At 37.9% G+C, this 13,137-nt stretch overlaps 1 long non-coding RNA gene across 1 annotated transcript in view; it reads left to right on the top strand.

Annotated features, from left to right (window-relative positions):
- The window catches only part of LOC118501329, an 876,473-nt gene that overhangs the window by 259,113 nt on the left and 604,223 nt on the right, over positions 1 to 13,137 (top strand). The window lies entirely within an intron of this gene.

Genomic DNA, 13,137 nt, shown 5'->3' with positions numbered 1-13,137 from the left:
ATGTGAAATGAAAAATTTAAGAAACAGTTCATAAATTTTGAATTTCATGCCATTTTGTGTAATGTGATGAAATTTCACATCATATGGCTCCACCCTACCCAGGACCTGAATTATCCCTTTGTCCAGTGTATCCACGCTGGGCATGGCTTCCCACATGGCAGTCACTTAGTAGTCCTTCTTGGTTTTCAGATCAACCATCATGGTATCACAATGTTTGTGCTCAAGTACCCTTAGTTTACTTAATAATGGTCTTAAGGCACAAGAGTGGTGATGCTGGCTTGGGTATGCCAAAGAGAAGCCACAAAGTGCTTCCTTTAAGTGCAAATGTACATTTTTAGTCATGCTTAGTGACTGGATACATTATGAGAAATCCGTCATTAGGTGATTTTATCATTGTGTGAACATCATTGTGGTATAGCCTACTACTGTAATTGTATGTGCTATACTTTTATATGATTGGCAGCATGGTATGCTTATTTATACCAGCATCACCACAACTATATGAGTAATTCACTGTGCAATGGTGTTCCGAGGGCTATATCACTACCATATGATAAGAAATTTTTCAGCTTCTTTATAATCTTTTGGGACCACTGTCATATATGTGGCCCACTGTTGACCAAAACATCATTATACTATACATGACCATATGGAAAAAAATCATAGCGTATACAGGGTACAACAGTGTTGGCTTCAGGACTTCTGTATATATTTAGAGAATACTCTCAAGTAATGCGTTATTTGACCTTTGAGGATGTGCAGAATTTTGCCAGTAAATAAGAAGAGAAGAAGCCTTCCTTCACGATTAAACATTCAGATCTTTTTCAGTCATTTAAATTTTTCTAATTTATATGGTCCTCGGGAAAACAAAAATGATATACTGAAATGTTCATTAAACACGAACTCTGTGCCAAAAACTGTCATAGGTAAAAATCATGCAGTGACCAGGGTACTATTCCCGTATTCATAGTCAAATGTACATTTCAAAAAGAGAGGCAGTCATGGATAGAAAGAATTACTGTAAAGGGTCAATGGTAAAGAGCCCAATAGTAATCTCTTTAGGCTCTGTGGGTCACCATACCATGTCTATGGAGACTATTTGACTCTGTCATTGCAGCATGAAAGAAGTTGTAGACAGTATGTAAAGTAATGGATGTGACTTTGTTCCAGTATAACATCATTTACAATAATAAGCAACAGATGAGATTTGAACCATAGACTATAATTTGTCAGTTTTTAAAACTGACATGATAGAAGCTACAATAAAGGAAAACTGGATTATTAATTATCAGTAGTTTATAAAACAAATACCCAATGGATAAGCAGAACTGGTGACTGTTGCCAACCTGAATACAGAGGTAAACCAAGGCAAGCTGAAATTACCAGAAGTCGGGTTTATTTGGCAATAGCAGAGAAATTGTGTGGTTCTAGAAATGAATGCTGCAGCGAGTTACAGGCAAGTGGGCTGCATTTATGGGCCAGGGTTTCAAGGAAGGGGATGCTCAGCCTGAGTCCAGAGAATATGTTCATTGGGGAGAGATTCTTGGTGGGTGTTCAGTGGTCAGGGGGTAGGGCTTGGTCTTCTGTAAATCAGGCATTCTGTAAATCGGTCTCTCGGTTCTCAAGTTCCATTCTTCCAATGGCGCCTGCGTGAGTCTCCATTTCATGTTCTTTGATTCCATTTGAGAATGAAAACCCTTCGCAGCTGTATTAGTAAAGACATTCAAATGAATTTGTGGTATTATATTTACCCTTTTGATGAAAAGGCTCAAGAGTGTATCAGTGTCATAAATTGACCAAAGTGTCTGTACATGTGCAATTTTTTCTTGAGACCCATCTGTCCAGTTGTAAACAAAACTTTAGAAGTTAACATGCACGGAATTTTTTTGCTATGACTGTACACTTTGATCAATACACATTTTTTCCCCTTTAGGCCTGATTATGTGGAAAATATTGTTATCTCTGTTTTACAAAAGAAGACTTTGAGTCTCCAACTTGCTAAGTAGGTCACTTAGAGGCATCAGGGACAGACTTTGAACCTAGGCATTTTGTCTCCAGTCTTAGCCTTCAACCCGCTGTAACTCACTAGCCCCATGCTAGCAAAATTTAATATATGCAGTCTTTTTTTGTCACAGAAATTAAGACAAGGACAGCTGTTTTAAGTGGAAATTATTAGACTCTCCTTGAATATACAGCAATGAGGAATTGGGTAACTAGGGAATAACCCATCCAAACAATTAAATATAATGCAGCTTTGAAAATGGTGAGTAGAGTTATGTGTATAGACATGAAAAGATGACTGTTGACAGGTTGTATAAAAGATCAGGCTATATATCAATTTATATTGTATGTCATCACATGTGCATAAAATACTAATGCATCGATACATTGAAAAGATTTGAGAATATGCAAGAAATTCATAACATTGGCTACCCATTGGGTGTGGGAGTACATATTTGACTCCACCCATGTTTGTATACATGTAAGGAAACATGCCTGAATGATTGTTTTTTACTAGTTTAGACAGTTCTGTTTAGAGGGATACAATTATGAATAAGCACTTTGTTTCCCATTATACATTATTTCCTTGGACTGTGAACTGGTGTTGGGAATGATTTTTTTTCTCTGTTCAATCACATTTCAATGGCCATTTGCTGCTTTGGGGCTACCCTGGAAAGCGATCACCATGTACCCTTGCTCACAGCCATTTTATTCCCCTCTGAAAGCTACTGCAGAGCAGTCTGAACATTATACTCTGTCTTGGGCAGCTCCGGTTTATGGTTGCATTCACTTCTGCTCAACATCATTTCCATCTTTCCCTGTGCTCCAGTGAGATACAGTAGGGGTGATAGAGTTGAAATGTCCCTGAATATTCTCTGGTTTGGAAACAGTGATTATTTGCAAATGACATTGAGCAAATGGCATCTTTTTTTTTGGTTTTTTAATTCTTGCAAATACTAGAAAATGTGCTTATTTAACTCAAAAAATGTTTCGAACAACTTAATAATTCCTTTGACAATGCTAAAAATGAGGCATGGAAGCTGACTTTATCCAGGGTGTGACAGAATGAACTAATAATGCAATGCATGCCAGCCATAGAAACCTGTCTTGCCTCTCAATTAGTGTTTCTCTTTTTTATTTTTTTAATTTAATTCCTTCAATGACATTTTACATTTAATGTCCTTTTGTATTAATTTCAGGTGTACAGAATAGTGTTTAGACAATCATTACACTTTATCAAGTGTCCCCTTGATATTTCTAGTACCAACTGGCACCGTACATAGTTATTACTGTATTATTACTTCTTAACTTTAGGGGCATATTTGAAACAACTGGAAAGCTTTTAAAGAATTCAGATGGTTCCATACCCAGAGAGTATAATTTTATTAGTCTGGGGTGGGCTCCACTAATAATGGCATGAATGGCTCGAAGGTTTCCCAGGTAATTGTAACGTGTAGTTGAGACTGAGAGCTACTGTTCAAACTCCTTTATTGTAAGGATTACGTTTTACATGAGATATTTTCCAGAAAAAATTTCCCAGCTTGCTGAGGGGTCTGTCTCTCATCTTCATCCCCAGAAATATCACGGAGGTGATGTTATCACTTGTTATCAGGATTTACCACGTCTGTCACTTTCGTTAGGGTTTAACAAAGCGTTGAAAAAGCTTTGTATGTGAGTAGATATTTGCAGCATTTCCTTTTTTTTTAAATTTACTTATTTATCAGCCCCTGCTTAGTCCCCTCAAAACTGAAGGTCACAGAAAAACAACTATCACCGCATACAAAGTAGTTGGCATTCAGAATCCTTAAATTGAAGTTCTTATTAATTATGGCCTACTTATCATTAAAAAGAATGCTTCCTGTTGCTCAGAGGCCACATGCACTCTCTTGTTTTTAGCTTTGCTTCAATTTTACCACTTTTGTCAAAGTTTAGAATCAGAGTTACTGAAACCAGTTATATTGTGCATTGGCTTCAGATACGTTATGGTGGTATTTTTCATAGAACGGCAACTTTCCTTCCTTCTCTTGTACTTTCCCCCTATCTCTTCTGCCCTGACAACAAAATTAAAAAGCTGAGGTCAAAATAAGAAAGGAATATGTCTTATATTTTCTGTAACACAAACATATAATTTATCCTTATGAAAAAGTTCTATTTTATTATTCTACCAATAATCAAAACATATTTCTTGGCTTTTGAAACGAATGACACAAACACTGCTTTTTGGCACTATAAGTGTGGAAATGCTCTTGTTTTTGCTAAACTACAATATATTAGTATAAGTCATTACCATAGCCTCTTAGCACTTTGACAAGCGCATGCTTTTAACACAAAACAACTCCAGCTCTCCAACTTGAATTTTAATGTCTCTCTTTTATATCAAAACACAGAACACTTTGATTGATTTCCATTTATGAGCCTTTTTTTGTTACCAGAGGTAATCTAGAGTTTATCAGCAAGGCCCACTCAATCTCTCTGCACTTCGTCTTTGTGAGTATGCACGAAGCCTGAGAGTACATTGCAGCCTCTTCCCAAAGAGTGGGATGTCTCTGTCCCATTGTTACAGGTACAGTCAGTGAGTTCACGAGAGCAGCACATCCCCAGTAACCACTAGACTTGGTTTCTCAAGAACAGCTCCCATACCAACAGCACCAGCTTCACCTGGGAACTTGTTAGAAATGCAAATTATTGGGCCTCACCCCTGACATACAGAATCAAAAAGTCAGCGAATGGGACAGAGCAACTTTGTTTTTAACGAGTCCTCCAACTGACTCCACTACTCTGTGAAGTTTGTGCGCTGCTCTCCTCTAGACTGGAAGCTCCCTGAAAGCGGGGGGTCATGCCTGCCCTATTACCCCTGCATCCCTGGGATCTAGTAGAGAGAGAAATTGGTGAGTAAGTGGAAGAATCTACTATGCTAGAGCAGGACCTGAAACCCTATTACCTGACAGATGACAAATGCCTGCTGATACCTGAAGGATATATGATGGCAAGAAATGAGAATGAGCTACTTTGGGGCTTTCATGAATGTTAGTTCTGTAGGTATACCAAGGAATAATGTAGGGTCTCCAATGTGTTGCCAAATGCTTTTATCTCGTGCATATCTTGCCCTGAACTATATCATTTAAAGAATGATTTGTACCAGATGTTTATACCTACACCAATGCTTAAGAACTAGTATTTGACCTGGTATTAGACATTAGTCATAATTGGTGAGTTAAGCTACTTTCCAATAGTGTAACCGATCCTGTAGAGATGTATAAAGTTGATGCCATTTAGCTGATTGATACAAACAATGGAAGTCCTAGGTTAACACTTTCCAACCTTTTTAAAAAGTGCAGTTGGAGTCTCTGTTTAAGTGAAATTTTACTCAGAAGTGCTACACATCTAATAGTTAAAATAGAGGCTTAAAGCAAAGCAAGGATACTCAGCAATCTCCTCCCTACTTGGCTGATTGGAGACTTCGTGTGGTGGTGGTTGGCAGTCTGGGGCCATTATAGCTCCAGGAAAACACCTTCTGACCGGTGCCGTTTTAACCGACATTGACGCAATGCTTTATATATTGCAGAACAATGTTTGCTTTGAAATCACTTTAAGTCTTATTGATAATACTGATATGTCTACTTTTAGAAATCTGAATATCATAGACATTACCACTGAAACTTGCCCTCCTGTGATCCTCTCTGTCCAAATAATAAAAATATTTCTTTTTTTTCACCTAAATTTTTCTAGTCCACAGCCTATTTTATTCCTTAGCAAGTTCATCTGTGTCAAATAAAAAGTGAATCCCAGTGTAGGTCTCTTTAAGCTTCATGGGAGAGGTTACTGTGAGGGAGGGGCGATGACTGTTGATGAGGGGTGAGGAGGGCCCTTGCAGTAGGGAGAAAGCTCAGGCTGTGTCATGTGGAAGCATCTCCGAGTCAGGCCGGGGTAAACAAGGCTGTACAGAACTAGTTGTGGGGACGCGTGATCGATGAGATAGACAGGCAGAGGTGGCCTGATCAGACAGTAAATCAGGACATGTTTTACCCCAAAGTGGGCTTATTCTTGAGTGCTGTCATTGACGAAAGCCTGTGTGCTGGACCAGGCTGAAGGCGGGGCGGTGTTCAGGGATTTCCACGAAGGAAAAAACCTCAACCAAAGTGTAGTTAACAGATTATGTTCTGATTCATCAGTAGAGACCAAATAGTTCAGCTAATAATTTATGAGGCAAAAAAAAAAGGGAATTTGGAGAGTCTGTGTCTGACCTTGCCATAGGTTGACTTGGGGGAACACTTAATTCTTATAGTAGCCACGCGGTGAATGGCGGTTCTTTATAGTAAAGTGTTTCTCGGAACACAAAAAAGGTGGGAAGTAGGATTTCTTAGCCACTGGTTTCCAAGATCACAGGGCTGAGATAAAATTTAACAATTTATATGTGTGTGTGTGTGCTCTTAATTACTCCTCATTGAGTGAGAGTAATGAGATTTTTTCCCCAGTTTATTGATGAAGAAACTGAATGTCAAAAGTATGAAACGATGCTTGCCATTACAATGCAAACAGTCAAATTAGATCTTTGTTTCTGAATGTGGGGTGGGTCTCTCGCTGCTGTCACATGACAGAAGATCAGGGAGAAGGCCAAAGGGCCGGCTTACAGATCCGGAGACTGGAATTGCAGAGGTCAGAAAGCACTTTCCTGGAACAAGGTAGTTTGAACTGTGTCCCTAGCTCACTGCACAATCTTCAGTCCCCCCAGAAGTAGGCTGCTACTCAGTTCCCCACTCTCTCCAAAGCACAGCAGCTTTGTTTTGATGGAAAAATAGAGCTTCTTACTAAAATGTTATCAAAAGAAAGGGATCCAAATGCTTATTATTTTTTTTTTAACAAGTATTAACCTAAAGCTTCACTCTGACCCGGAACATTTTCTGGACTGGCTTGAGGATTCTGCTGGCTGGATTCCTAGGTGCTGGTAACTTAATGGACCTTATGGTGCTTGAATAACGTACTGATCACAACCTAGTTTTCTAGGTGTGCTTTTTAGTTTTCTCTGAAACTTATACTTTCTCACCTGCCTATTTTCCTCTAGCCTCCTTAAGATGATCATCATATACATAAATCTCCATCATTCTGTTTTGTTCATAGCCAATTATATTATATAGCTCTCTCCCACCTGGGTCAGAAGGGTCTAGAGTATTATGTCACAGGGAACAAATGCCACATTTTGATTACAGATGTGAACAAGTGTATCATAGAAAGGCACAGCTTAATTGCTAAAATTTGCATTGCTTGCAGGTACTTTGCTGTAAATTAGTTCTACCTCTGTGACCGCTATTCCGATTGTTTTTCTTAACTTAAAAGGTAAAGTGAATTCTAGCTATAAAGTCTTGTTTATGAAATTATTTTCTGCTTATTTTTAGAAATTAATTTTAAGTACTCACACAGATAGGGAAGTAGCACTTCATCCGTGGATTTTAACATATCTGCATTTTAGGAAGAAAAACGCAGCTGTTCCACACCCCTTTCTTAAAACAAAATAAGCAAACAAACAGGTTCCAAATAGCTTCTGCACATACTCACCAATGGAAGGATTGATTGGTTTACACCTAACAGGGCTTTTAGGGGAAAGCAAAGTGTTCCCGAGATTTAGAAGCTCTCTCTAAAACTGTTCTTTGTTTTGTTTTAAAAAGAAGTTTAATTACAAAGGAAAGCTTCAGTCCTCCCTTGGGGACTAGTATTTCTATAATGAGAATAGTCTTTTCATGTTGTAATTCTTTTGTAGACAAAGAATGCTTGTGTTGGAAGCCCACTGGAACTGACTGAAATGCACATATCCCCAGTGGGTTTTCAGAATACCTATTTAGGAAGGAAGATTGATACAGTCCCGAGAGCTGGCAGCTGGTACAATTGGATATTTATAGATTAGGCTACACAGAGGTCTTTTAAAAATGACTTCTAGAGATTGCCTTATACATATTTTGTTTAGAGGAATATCATGAATCTCAGATATGATTTTCATGTCATGTTTAACTAACTTCTCTTTTAATGTTCAGGTCAGATTTTGCAAAATGTTTCATTTTTATATGATGTCAGTCCACCCTGCTTCCCTCACCCATCACCTACTGCCACCTTACACAGGAGGCTCAGGGACTTCACTGATTCTCATCTGCAGTAACTATATTGCTGACCACTCACAAATATTGGGTTGGCCATAAAGTTCCTTCATTTTTTCCTGTAGGATGGCTCTAGTAGTGCTCAGTTGTCTTTAACATCACTCAAAATAATTTTGTTAGATTGTATTGTGACAGCTGTCATATAAGTGTGCATTTTAAAAAAATCAAAATTGGTGAGTTTTTGTGTAATTATTTTAATACTGAAGATGGAAGAAATAGGCAACATTTCTGGCATATTATGCTTTATCATTTCAAGAAAGGTAAAATGCAACTGAAACACAAAGAAAAGATTTGTGCAGTGTATAGAGAAGGTGCTATGATGGATCAAATGTGTCAAAAGTGGTTTGTGACATTTTGTGCTGCAGATCTCGCGCTGGAAGATGCTGCATAGTCAGGTAGAGCAGTTGAAGTTGATAGTGATCACATTGAGACATTAATTGAGAAAAATGAACATTGTACCACATAGGAGATAGCTGACATACTCAAAAATATCCAAATCAACAAAGTTATTGGTGAAAATGAAAAATGTGCCTTTTATTTTATGGAAAAAAACATATGAACTTTTTGGCCAACTGTATGCATTTTTTCCAGTGGTGTCCCACCACCATCAGTGCCTGAACCAATTGCAGCTCCTGGATCCAACCACCTGAAGACATTAACACTTTCCTGGCCATTTGAAGATATGCCTCTGTTCAAAACAATTACTATAAGGGACCAGAGAGTTCACCATAAGCTAGTACCCAATGTATAGATTGCATTTCTCCAAATACGAACTTGTATGCTCCCTTGAGTTCTTGGGAATGATTTAATTTCTAATATTAGAAATGATTTGTGGAGTTCAATCCACAGAACATAAAAACATGAAAGAATGAATGAGATGTTGTAAGTCATTCCTAGAGCTTTGATATAATGCTTTCATTTGATTAGCTATTTTGCTTCATACAGCCGTCTTCCAGGGGCAAGCTCAGGGAAACTGAGAGTAAAGGACAGCTTTTATCTGCCGTGGCCCTTCTTACCTCCACGTGGGTCCAGAAATCAGAGGCAGCTCCCCTTACTTCTGATAACCATTTGGCATAGTTTCTGCTCCAGATTGATGGATTCACTTATTTTTTAAAAGTTCCTCCATTCCCCAGCGTATGATATTTTACACTTTTGGTTGAAATGTTTGAAGGCTGACAACATTGGCAAACCAAAGTGTTGGTGGGTACCTAGTTTGCTTTATTTATTTTGTTTCCTCCACCTGTTTTCATGAGTGTTTATCTACACAGCTCTAGTTACACATTTTCATTGTGATTGGTTTAAATCTCAAAATGCCCATCCACTTGCACCCTTTCTTTGTGTTGTTAGTGGTGGGGATACACTCTCTCCAGCCATTCCAGGACTCACGTGAACTCATCCTCTCCCCAGCATCTGCAGAAATGAACAGAAAATGCTTTATAGACAATTATTAGGGAGAAAACTGTTTTTGTGTTGTGGAGGTTAAAAAAGATAACCATATAATATAAATATTACCATTTTCCCAGAATACATGCTGTTAGTGTGATATTAGTCTTAAGTAAAGATGCTGTTATTCTCCTTATCTACCCTGCTTTTAAGTATATAAGGTGGTTAAAAAAGGAATTTTAATTTGTGATGGTCCCTCTAAGGACTACTTTAAGGCTGTCAGTTGAAGTCAGATAATATATTTAGAGTGTGACACAAACTGAACCCAGCCAATGCCACACTCAAACTTAGAGCGTTGGCTCACGGCAGAGGTGGCTGACGTCAAAGAAGCAGCATTTCCTGGGAGGCCGTGGGTAAGTGCAGATTCTTAGGCTCAGAAAGTGAGCTGAGCTAGCGGTTGGGTTGTGGAGGAGAAAGAAGTACGCAAAATCAGAAACAGATTTTGGACCAAGGTTGCCTTGGTTCAAAAAGAAATGGGCTGATGTAGGGTGAATTGAATCTGAAACCAAAGTCTCCTGAACTCCAGATAATGTCAATAGACCTTCAAGTTAATTACACTTGTATCAGACTTTAAAGCTGAGCAACTGTTGTTAGAAAGACAACAGTAAAACACAGGGCTGAAAATGCCCTCTTTACTCACACCTTTCAAGTATGCCTCCTGCCTTCGGGTACAGTCCAGATTCTTGACATATCCTCTGTCGTACCCTTTAGAACTCGTGTACTCCCTGTCTTTCTGGCTGGATTTCTGGCATTTGCCATCCTTTTTTGTATCTGTACAACAGAGACCAGGAATTTCTACCTCCGATCCTGTGCACATATTGTTTCCTTTTCCTGGACCACTCTAGAACACCCCTAAAGCCCCCACATAGGAGCATATTTCCAGTGCTTGTCCTAGAAGCAAGGAAACCAGAAATCATATTATTTATTTATTTATTCATTTGCTCTTATGGGTTTTCCTCATTAGAATCTAACTCCATAAAAGCAAAAGAGTTTGTGCTGTTCTTTGCTATATATGCACTTCCTAGGACACTACCTGGCACATAAGCAGGTGCTTTATAAGTATTTGTTGAATAAGTGAATGCATAGGTTAATCAATTAATTGGTCAATCGATAAATGAGAGAATCGATAGGGGGATGGAGGGATGAGTATTGTATAATTAATAAGTAGCTAGATATATAGATAGATAGATAAATAAAGATAGATACAGATATCAATTGAAGCCTTAAAATTGCAACTGATTCAAAGAGCATGCATTCATAAAATCAAATCTAATTCTCCTTGATATGTGGTTGATATTTTAGCTAGAATGTTTTCTGGCTTTTTATATAAAAACTGTTCTATTGCTAGAGCTTTAAGGGGTACTAAATGTGTGACAAATTAAAACTCTATTGGTTTAATTCTATTGCAAGGCAAGACAACCATTTAGAAAGCAGTAAACTAGAGGAAGGCATATATGCTAGCACTTTTATTGAGCATCTATTTTATGCCAGGCATTGCTTAAGGGATTTAATGAATCTAGCTCCTCCTTGTCATCATGAAGCATGTGCTGTTATTCCACTTTTATGTAACATTTATGTATGTGTGACCTATATGGATCATTAGCATAGTAGCACTGGGACTGAATCCCAGAAAGTTCGCCTGATGTAAACACACTTCAAGTTCTTGACTTGCATATATCAGACTAATTAAAGGAACAGCTAATTAACAATTATACTTGTTAATTCTTTTTTATCTTACCACATACCATGGATATTCTCAAATGTCTCTCTCTCTTTTTCTCCTCTTTTTAGCTCTTCCTCACTCTGATTTCTAAATTTCATCCTCTTTGTCTAGAACTTCTGTTTCTTACGGTTTTGTCCTCCCCTCTTTCTTAAACACAAAGGCTCAAAAGAAACTGCTATAGGTAAGATTTTGCAAGATTGGAGAGAATGTTCAGCAGATTTGAAGAAAGAAGAAGCTATTTTTTTTTTTTCTTCTTCACAGAGAGAGGAAGAAACTTGTTTAAGTCAATGAGCCGTGGAGTATGAGTGCAGTTAGGGCTGTATATGCGTGTGTTGGCAGAATTGTTTTCCATGGTGTCTCTCAATGAATTATTGATTTATTGATTTTCATAATGAGATCATTTATCCCCATCTCATCAGCTTTCAAATGATAGTTGTGCATTACTGAGAGGAATGGACTGGCGTGTTCTTGGTGGGTTGTTGTTGTTATTGTTGTTGTTGTTATTGCTTTGGTAGATAATCTTTCTCTTTATATCCAACTGTTATGGGTTGAATTTAGTAGCCCCCATAATATATGTTGAAGTGTTAGTCCCCATTTTCTCAGAATGTGATCTTATTTTGGAATGGGGTCATTGCAGAAGTAGCTAGTTTGGATGAGATTATACTGGAGTAGGGTAGGGGCTTAATTCCATAACTGGTGACCTTGTCCAGGGAAGCAGGAAAGGATCCACCCTTAGAGGCATGAGAGCATAGCCCTGCCAACATCTTGCCTTTGGAGTTCTGGCCTTCAGAATTATGACTCAATAAATGTTCATTGTTTTAAAACAGTCAGTTTTTGGTGCTTTGTTAAAGCAGCCCTAGAAAACAAATATACCACATTTTAAGACCAATTACTTTGGGGCATTACTAACAGTTCTAGGAGGAGATCCTACAATAGACTCTAAGATGAACACATTCAACAGGACTCTAAATATTTCTCAAGAAAATCAAGGAACTTTTAGCGAACTTAAAGGTGCTATTGATGTTGGTTCCTCATCTGCTTCCTTCCTGCCTATCTGTTCTGTATGCTCTTCGGAAAACACTCCCCAACCCCTGTCCCAACCCCCACCTGCAGTGGCTAGTTGTGAGCCTCAGAAGGGTAGTGCTGCAGCGGAAGAGGGAGCTCAGAGGAGAAAATATATCAGCTAAGTGTTACTGAGATGGCTTTAATCTCTGGAAACCTTCACCTTCTTTGTCCCAGGTCACATCTAAGAAGTGAAAAGTCTTTGCTCTCATGAAAGTTCAGTCCTCTTTCTTATCTCCCAGGGGCTCTGTGATTAAATAGAAGATATCTAAAATTATTTTAGGCTGTCACCTACCTAAAGGGAAAAGATAGTATTGTTGTCTTCCGAGGAAGTACATTAAAAATTGAGATCTTAATCATGTATTTAGCTTTTCTCTGTTGATCTAATCTTTGGATTAGAAGTTGAAAGTTAGGCAGCTTGTACTTTGAAAATAAATCATTGGCATTCTCATTTGTATTTCAGGATCTAGTGCTGTGATTTTCACTATGCTTCTACCCACATTGTCTTTTTTGGTATTTTCTAATAGCTATTAATAGAGTAATTGCTTAATAAAAGGAGATTAATTTAATTTATGCAAATCGAGTAATCCCCTTAAAAATAACAAGATACATTTTATTTCATTGTGATCATAAAATTAAAACATGGTCTTGGTAGGAAATTAGAATAAAATAAATAATGAAGGAAACAAACTACACACAATCATTCTACATATTTGTCTTTTCTTTTTCACCTATTTTTTCCTTTAAGGTTTAATAGTTGTG

This window comes from Phyllostomus discolor, chromosome 6 (genome assembly GCF_004126475.2).
Source record: "Phyllostomus discolor isolate MPI-MPIP mPhyDis1 chromosome 6, mPhyDis1.pri.v3, whole genome shotgun sequence".
Taxonomy (NCBI): Eukaryota; Metazoa; Chordata; class Mammalia; order Chiroptera; family Phyllostomidae; genus Phyllostomus; species Phyllostomus discolor.
Note: the sequence above shows the minus strand (reverse complement) of the source record. Positions and strands in the feature narration are given on the sequence as shown.